Source organism: Anser anser, assembly GCF_964211835.1.
Source record: "Anser anser genome assembly, chromosome: 1".
NCBI lineage: Eukaryota > Metazoa > Chordata > Aves > Anseriformes > Anatidae > Anser > Anser anser.
Window position 1 is genome coordinate 168,609,957 of NC_139720.1, and position 8,386 is coordinate 168,618,342.

Sequence of the window (8,386 nt, forward strand, 5' to 3'; positions counted from 1 at the left end):
GATGAAATACATAACCTATCTGAACTGTATCCCAAATCCAGCCAGTGCATTTGATTTTGCAGTGACTTACAAGGCTAAGTATGATATCAGTTTGACATATAACCTGGTGTACCAGACTGAAAAACGCTGAAAGAGGGTGGAAAAAGTAGATTATATAAATAAATACTGGTGTGCCAAAGCAGATTACCCTGGTTCTGGGGCCTAGGAGCTGAGGGAGCGGCTTGCTCCATGGTCTGTATTGGCTGCAAAGTCAACTCTTTGGGCTTCCTGGAAGTCTGTCAGTTCTCCAAAGCAAGAATGAGCTAAGGTTGATGTCTTCTTGAAATATAGCAGCTGATGCTGCTAGACTGCCGCTTCCCTCTCCTCTTTTTTTTTTTTTTTTTTGTCAGTCCCTTCATTGCCTCCTTGTACTTCAAACTCCTTCAGTACCACTGTCATTCTGGTTTGGGAAACTATGGCAAAATATGTCATGTTTATTTCAGGTAAGGAAATGAAAAAAGCTTGACATTGTGATACATGCTAGCTCAACTTGAGGAGTCTGTGCAGTGGCAGTGGTCCTCACACCTGTTACAGTAGAGGATATCTGTCAGCCTTCTGTTACTTACTCAGTTGGCTGTGCCAAGACCAAGTTTTCTGCAGTGATCATAGCAACATTAAGTGTACTTTTTGTGTAGCAAAACACTTCAAAGCAAGCAACGCTTAGCTGCCTATGTAGACATATCTGATGGGAGTAAGAGTATATTTTAACGTTTTAATTCTTGAAGGTGTGGACGTTACCAACAAAGTTTTCATGCAACAGTTTTCAAAGGCAGTAAGTTTGAGGATGAAGGTTGAACATCTGACACATAAGCTTCTGGAAAAACACAGCAAAACATTAAAAGACTGCTTCATTGTCACCTGGATGGTTGAAAATCTTAAGCGTAATCTGCTGGGGATTGCTCTGGTTATTCTGACTAATACTGCCATGCTAAAAATGATTGCAGTACTTTATTTACAGCCTGTCTCTGCCCCTGGACTATGCAGGTAATTGCTGCCTTATCTCATGAAATCAAGACTGATGGCTGTTGAAGAGTTCTTTCTTTTCATGGACAGGAAAACAGTGTTAAAGAGGGTGGAGGACTTTTACAGAACTATATGAGTATCTAGATAAGCAGCTGCCTTTGCACTGTTTGTTTAAAAAAGCGTGAAGGTGCTGGGGATCAGCTAAAATTATCCACAGCTGAAAGATGTAAGTAGCCCCTTATCTGCACTCTGGTTTTCCCAGCGAAGTCTAATGTGTGAAGTAAAGCTTACAAGGACTACCAGGAGCAGCAGGCTTTGCTCTTTGCTGGCTCAGCCAAGGGTTAATGTTTTCTTTGTTTAGACTGCTTGAAAATAAAGCTAATTTAAAGGACTGCCTGTCAAACAGGCTGCTGGCAGTTTATTTGTCTGGGCTGGTTGAACACAGAGCCTATGAGGCCCTAGACTAATTTATGGCTCTGTTAGTCAAAATTAACAACTTAAACTTTACCTGAAAGCTTACAAACACATAGTATAGCTTGTGGAGCACTGGGTTAGTATTTATGGCGGGGTATTCTCAGTTGCAGTCAGCTTCATAAGTTCTGAGCCAGCTTCGGTTTCTATATGTATTCAAGTTGTAAATCTCTGAGCACTTGTTTTAGGAGTGTAACATCAACACAGCTATGCCTGCCTCTGAAAGAAATGTCACAGTGTCCTGCTTGCGTTTTTATAACAAAGCAGGGATACTTGTTCCTTCTTACTCCACAGTGCATGGTCACTTGGGTTCTTTTTTCTGAACTTGTACTATCATGACCATTCATAAGATCAGTGCAGCTGAAAATGCATCAGTTTTGAGTATTTAATTCTTCCAGAATTCACAATATGATTTCCATTTTAATTTTTTGTAGTTGTGTACAATCCATTAGGGTATCATTCTTCTTCATATCTTCTTTACATTTAAAATTGTCACTTGTAATGACATAGTAACTTAGCTTTCCCCTCACCCTAAATTTCTTTCTCATGTGAGTGTTGCTGGAATGGATGATGATATTAGCAAGCCTTTTGGTGAGGTAGGTAACCTGGGCATTTAGTATTTGAGTTTTTGATGTTTGAGTAATCAATATTTTTTAGCCCTACACAGTTCCATACTACTACTTACTGGAAAGGAAAAACATAACATTCTAATAAATCTGTGAAACTGTACATTTGAACTTGAACTAGGTCCTGCTAGAAGATGTGCTCAGAAAAAAAAAAAAAAAGAAAGAAAAAAAAAGCAAAAAAAGCCTTATTTTACTTGAGAACATTACAGATGAGATTCAGAATATTTAGATATAGCTGTATAGAGGTTTCTTGATGGACGTGGCCAGAGGTGGTTCATTTCCCCCTACAGTAAGAGCCCAGCTGTATAATTAATTAATATATTGATCTATCTCCACTGTTTAAAGAGGGAGCTTAGATTATCTCAAGCAACATATATATTTCCAAAAAGCTTAATTTTGCTGTTAACTCCTGGCTCTGTTTCTTGATTGGCCACATGATGAGTCACAGACTACTGGGAATGGCCAGTTTTGAAAACCCTGCCAGAAAGACACGTAAGTGCAGATTTATGCATCTAATCTTAGGTACCAGCTTTAAAAATCTTGTTCTAGTGATGTTAAATTGGAAAATTAGTGACTAGAATCAATCAGTTTGGTTGGTGTAACTTTCAGTGTTTACAACCAAAATATAGCTGGTAAGTACCTTTACTGACTGTAAAATGCGGATGAAAGCTTAGCTGTAATATTTAAATTTCCTACCTGATACGAATGAAATAATATTTTCAGATGATATTGTAGTAAGTGCGGTAAAAGAATAAGCAATATAAATTTGCTGTTCCAGGGATCTTGCTCTTAGGCTTTGTCCTAAAGCATACACTTGTCTATTTGTTGAAAGTTATTTCTCTATAAAAATAGAAATTATTTTTCTATCTGTTATTACTTTTCTAATGTAGAAATCTATTTTACCAACAAGTATTTTTTTTTCTCTTAAATTAAAAAAGGGTAAATTCATAACTCTAGAGGACTTCTGCTATTTCACTTGTTGGTAAGATCACCTTATATTTACTCAGTATTTCATGCTTCATTTGTAGCACATTTGCAGCAATTGAGTAATGGAGATCAGTACACATTCATGCTGAAAAGTATGAAGATTTTTTTGTCAGGATACAACATCCCAGATGGTTTTGTCATTGACAGCATAGACAGTCTATTAATATCTATGACAGCATCTTGTTAACTGTGCTTCACTGTTTATTGTAAAGAATTGATAGAAAGGCTGAGGTGGTTTCAAGAAAAGGAATGGTAACTCAAGAGTTTCAGAAATGTTCAGTGAATCTTCAAAAAATATTCTATTCACAGCCCAGATCACTAAATATAGTAAAACCATTGGTTAAACATTAACATTGCTTAACATTGGTAAAATATTTCAATCATTTTGGGCTGTATTGGGTTTCCATAGCAAGGTTTTGGTAGTGGGGCAGGTCGCAGGGGTGGCCTCTGTGAGCAGAGCCCAGCAGCTGCCCCATGTCAGAGCAGAGCCAGCTCCGGCCAGCTCTAAAGGGACCGCTGCTGGCCGGAGCTGAGCCAGGGAGCGAGGCTGGTTGGGCCTCTGGGAGAGCAGATTTCAGAAAGGGGTAAAACCTGCTGTGCAACAGCAGCTAGGAGAGGGGAGTGAGAACCAGCCCGGCAGACCCCGAGGTCAGTGCAGAAGGAGGGCAGGAGGTGCTCCAGGCAGGCAGCAGCAGTTCCCCTGCGGCCTGTGGAGAGGCCCCTGGTGGAGCAGGCTGTCCCCCTGCAGCCCATGGGTCCCACACGGAGCAGATCTCCACGCTGCAGCCCGTGGAGGAGCCCCCGGTGGAGCAGGTGGATGTGGCCTGGAGGAGGCTGCGGCCCATGGAGAGCCCCCGCAGGAGCAGGCCCCGGGCCGGAGCTGCAGCCCGTGGAGAGGAGCCCACGCAGGAGCAGGGGTCTGGGGGGAGCTGCCGCCCGTGGGGGACCCGTGCTGGAGCAGTTTGCTCCTGGGGGATGGATGGACCCCATGGTATGGAGCCATGTGGGAGCAGTTCTTGAAGAGCTGCTGCCTGTGGGCAGCCCCCGCAGGCTCAGTTCGGGCAGGACGGCATCCCGTGGGAGGGACCCCACGGGGAGCAGGGGCAGAGAGTGACCGTGAAGGAGCGTCAGAGACGAAGCGTTAGGAACTGACCGCAGCCCCCATTCCCCATTCCCATGTGCTGTTCAGAGAGACGGGGTGGAAGTGGGGGGGGTGGGGTGGGGTGTTGTTTTTAGTTAGCTTTTAGTTCTCACTACTCTAGTCCACTAGCAATAGGCAATAAATTTTATTAATCTCCTTATCTGAGTCTGTTTTGCCTGTGACAATAGTTGTTGAGTGATCTCCCTGTGCTTATCTCACCCCTTCCCTTGAGCCCTTTCGATTGTATTTTCTCTCCTTTTTTCTTTGCAGAGGGAGAATGAGAGAGTGGTTGTGGTGGAGTTCAGCAGCGCAGCATGGTAAAACTATCATATGGGCAAGAAAAAATAATTTTTTTATCTGATACACCTCGGTTCAGTTTTTGGATGACTGCTGACTGCACCTGAAGCAATGAAGATTCAGGATACCTGTTTCGTCCTGCAACAGAGATGCAGAATTATCCTTTCCTTGCTAGCTATAACTAAAAGCCAAATGAGAGCAAGAGATGAGTTGCTCTTTGGTCAGAAGATTTTGCACAGGCTGGAGGTAGAATGATTCCTTTGTTCATTGTTAGCGCTAAATACACTTTCTTCAGTCCAGAAAAGCAGAAGTTTGGAAAGCAAATACCAACACTGCTAACTTTTTTAATTGGGCTTTTCAGCTTAAATCTTCGTTTCTCTTCACATTACTTGTGCATGCAGAAGTGTGCATATGTATAAATGATTTCTCTACAAACCAAATCTTTTGATAACCTTAAAGCATTTGTTGTTGTCTAGTGTATGTGCTTGGTTTATGTGCCAAGCTGTATGCTGCTCTTCTATATGAATGTCAGTACAATTCAGAAGTTCCTAAGTGACACAGGAGCTGAAAGACCATTTTCAGAAGGCATGTAGATCACAGAGCTACCACAATGGCACTTAGAGGTCCCATGTCCTCCTCCACTATTCCTCCTCCCCTCTCTTTCCATAGCTAAGCTTGCTGGACTTGCTGATGCCCTGCTTGTGGTTGCTCTTCTCCAAGGACATGCTGGCCTGCCTCCAATTTGGCTCTTATTACATGCTTCAAAGAGGTAGCATCAGGGAGCGGCAAGAGTTGGGATGCCCATGAGGAGTGCTGGGCTGGCAGAAGAGGGTGACCACAGGGCAGGCTATGACCTGACAGGCCAGAGCTTTGTCCCACAGCACTTGCACTGGGCCCGGCTGGTGGTCATGGCAGGTTCTGCCAGCAACTGTCAGTCAAGGCAAGGTAACAAGTCAGGCCTGGGAACTGTCAGCAAAAGCAGAAGACATGGCTGGAGACTGGCCAACCTACAATGTAGCTCAGGGCAGGTCTCTGTGCCCAGGGATGGCACGTCTGGGCCACGGGCTGGGGTCAGGGCGGTCAAGGCCAGAGATTAGCCGTTGGACCAGTTGAAGATGGTCAGGACTATTAAGATAAGACTTACTAGTGTACTCAGAACCCAGACAGTTTTATTTTCTTAAAACTTTCTTTTTTTTTCCACCTAATTACAGAAGCAATGCTCCATTTCCACCCTAATATTCCTTTATCCTTGATGAAGTGCAGACCAGAAAGGTTCTTTCAAAATATTGTCCTCCACTATCTTCTTCCTCTGTTTGTTTTCTTGGATGGTTTCCTGGGTCCAACTTGTTTCTTAAGCAATTCTGTTCTTTGATGGGCTTTCCTGAACCCACAGATTTTGGCCAGTGGTTTTCAGTGTTTTCTCTTTGGCTTGCTCACCTTCGTCTTATCTTCAAGCAGCAGAATCCACTCAAACTCAACTTCTCTTTTGATCTCAGTGGTTCGCAGATCTCATCCTATTTCAGTTGTCTTTCTTTGTCTCAGCTCAGACTACATCATGTCTTTCTGACATCTTCTTGTGAATGTCTTTCTGTCAGCTTAAGCTCAACACAACGAAAAAGGCATTCAGTCCTTCACCAAAAGGATGTCACTGCTGAAATAGCAGGAAATAGCAGGTACACATCACTGTCTTGCATGCTGCTATATACATGAGAGCAGGGTATGGATTAAACTTGCAGTAAAATGTCTTTCCATTCACACAGCTAATATTAAAATCCAGATTTACTCTGTCTTTTGTCAGTGTAATGATACTTTTCCCAGTGCTCTGAAATATAAACTTTCCTTTGATAGGCATCTGGAAAGCAACTGCTAAGATAATTTTTCTAGCGTAGCACTTTGACAAAATGACTCCTCTTTGTAATTTCTCCATTCTTTTCTTGAGGTCACTGATCGCACTGAAACCCGAAAGTCCTTAAGAGCACCTACCTAGTGGACTTAGGCAAGACTTAGGCATTATTTTAACAGTGCTGGTCCATTTTCCAAGCCCAGGCCCTTCAAAGTTAAATACATCTTCACCTAAGCTAAAGTGGCTCTGAGCCAATGTGCCTTTACTACTAAGTAAGAAGTCCAAGAGCTGACCTCAGGCTCGGCATCCAGATGCTGTGGACTAGCCCACACCGTGTCACTAACTGCCACCCTCTTCCATAAGAAATTCATGTTCTAGAGAGAACAGCAAAAAATAAATTACAGAATGTCCTGGTAGTTAGGCAGCCTGGACAGGCAGGGGCCATTTGGTCCTCTTTTATTTAGCAGCAATAGTTTGCATGGTTTAATGATATTGCATTATATGCCATTAACACTGCCCTAACTGAACAATTGATGTTGTGAGGTATGTGGCAAATGAATTGGAAACTGGTAAAGAAATGCAGCTCAGTGCAGGTTAAATATTCTTAATGAGGAGAGGAAGGGAAAGGGGGGAGGATGTGCTAAAAATACCATACAAGAGTGTCTCATTTAACTAAACTGAATAAAAGCTTATCAGCTGTATTCCCCTTTTCATTTGGATGGGTACTTAGTAGGCTAGATAAATATACACCTACACCTACACCTCTAGCCTGTTTTTTATTATATGTTATGCCACTGAAATTGTTTGCTGTGTTGCTAATAGTAACAGCAATGAGAATTTGAAGAAACTTGATTCAGGTTCCTGAAGGAATTCACCTTGGAGACAGTTTCTGTCATTAGGATTTTTGGTTAATATTCACACAAGAAATCAGTTTTGTACACTAAAGTGCTCATCCTACTAAATATAAATCCATCTTTTTATACTAGGAGTGTCTCTAGTATTATGACAACTATTCTATTCAGAAGGCTAGATATCAAAAAAGGAGCACTCATTTCCTCTTCTAGTAATTGTGTGGAGGAGAACTGTGTTATCAGAAAGTCCATTTGGCAAAGCAGACATAAAAGCTAGTGGTGATTGCCATGCCATAGCAGCTGATGCTATCAGCAAGCTCTTTCGTAGAGTGCTTGAGTAAATGCTTTTTTGTTTCAAATCCTCAAGTCAGTATTGTTTCTGAGTTATTATTATTATTATTATTTTTACAAATTCAGTACAAAATAACTGTTAGAGGTTATTACTACTGGCTTTCTGTGTGAGCAATAAATATGACAAAGGTGGGAGTAAGCGAAGCTGATACTTTGTTTCAATAACAATATAACCACATTAAAATGAATTAGCTATTGTGGTCCCTTCCTAACCAAACCATAAAGATTTCTCCACCCAAGTTACTTCCTTTCCCAGTGCAGCCTTGGTTTGCTGTTAAACCTTTAAATGTGAAGGGTAAGTGGTTCTCTTAATGCAGTCTAAGGAAAGGTCTGGGCAATAGCATTCATTTTTCTGTGTGACTGGAAAGTTGTAGGCAGTGCATGATTCCTACTGAGTATGATTTAGGTGGCACATCTGCCTGCCAGCCTGAAGCCTGACTTTGAGGAGGCACCTCTGATTCAGAGGGTTGATGTCTGTGAGGCAAAGCCAGCATATGTGCACACACACAGGAAAAAGCAAAAAAAGAGGCTGAAAAAAAGAGGATGTCACTCTTCAGTAAACATGCTGAGGACTAGGTGATTTGTCAGGAACTCAGCAGACTGATACCTACACAAAGATTTGCTGATACTTTTGGTTTTGCTCTGATGATATGGACAGAGGGCATGTAAGATTGCCCAGAAAGGAGGATACTGAGGTTTAGCTGTTCCTTCTTCTACTCTTTGAGGCAGTCATTCCAGTCTAGACAGCAAAAACATTGTCGACTTCAAGAGGCAACACCCATTTTTCCCTTTAAAAGTTACTATTTGGAAGAAACTC

The 8,386-nt window shown here is 42.1% G+C and overlaps 1 long non-coding RNA gene across 1 annotated transcript; it reads left to right on the plus strand.

The window, feature by feature from the left end:
- Window positions 1-732: 732 nt before the first annotated feature.
- LOC310890600 lies at window positions 733-5,918 on the plus strand. The gene is made up of 3 exons (XR_014577268.1): window positions 733-2,591; window positions 3,038-3,081; window positions 4,498-5,918. It is a non-coding gene; the product is annotated as an uncharacterized lncRNA (long non-coding RNA).
- Window positions 5,919-8,386: the final 2,468 nt, after the last annotated feature.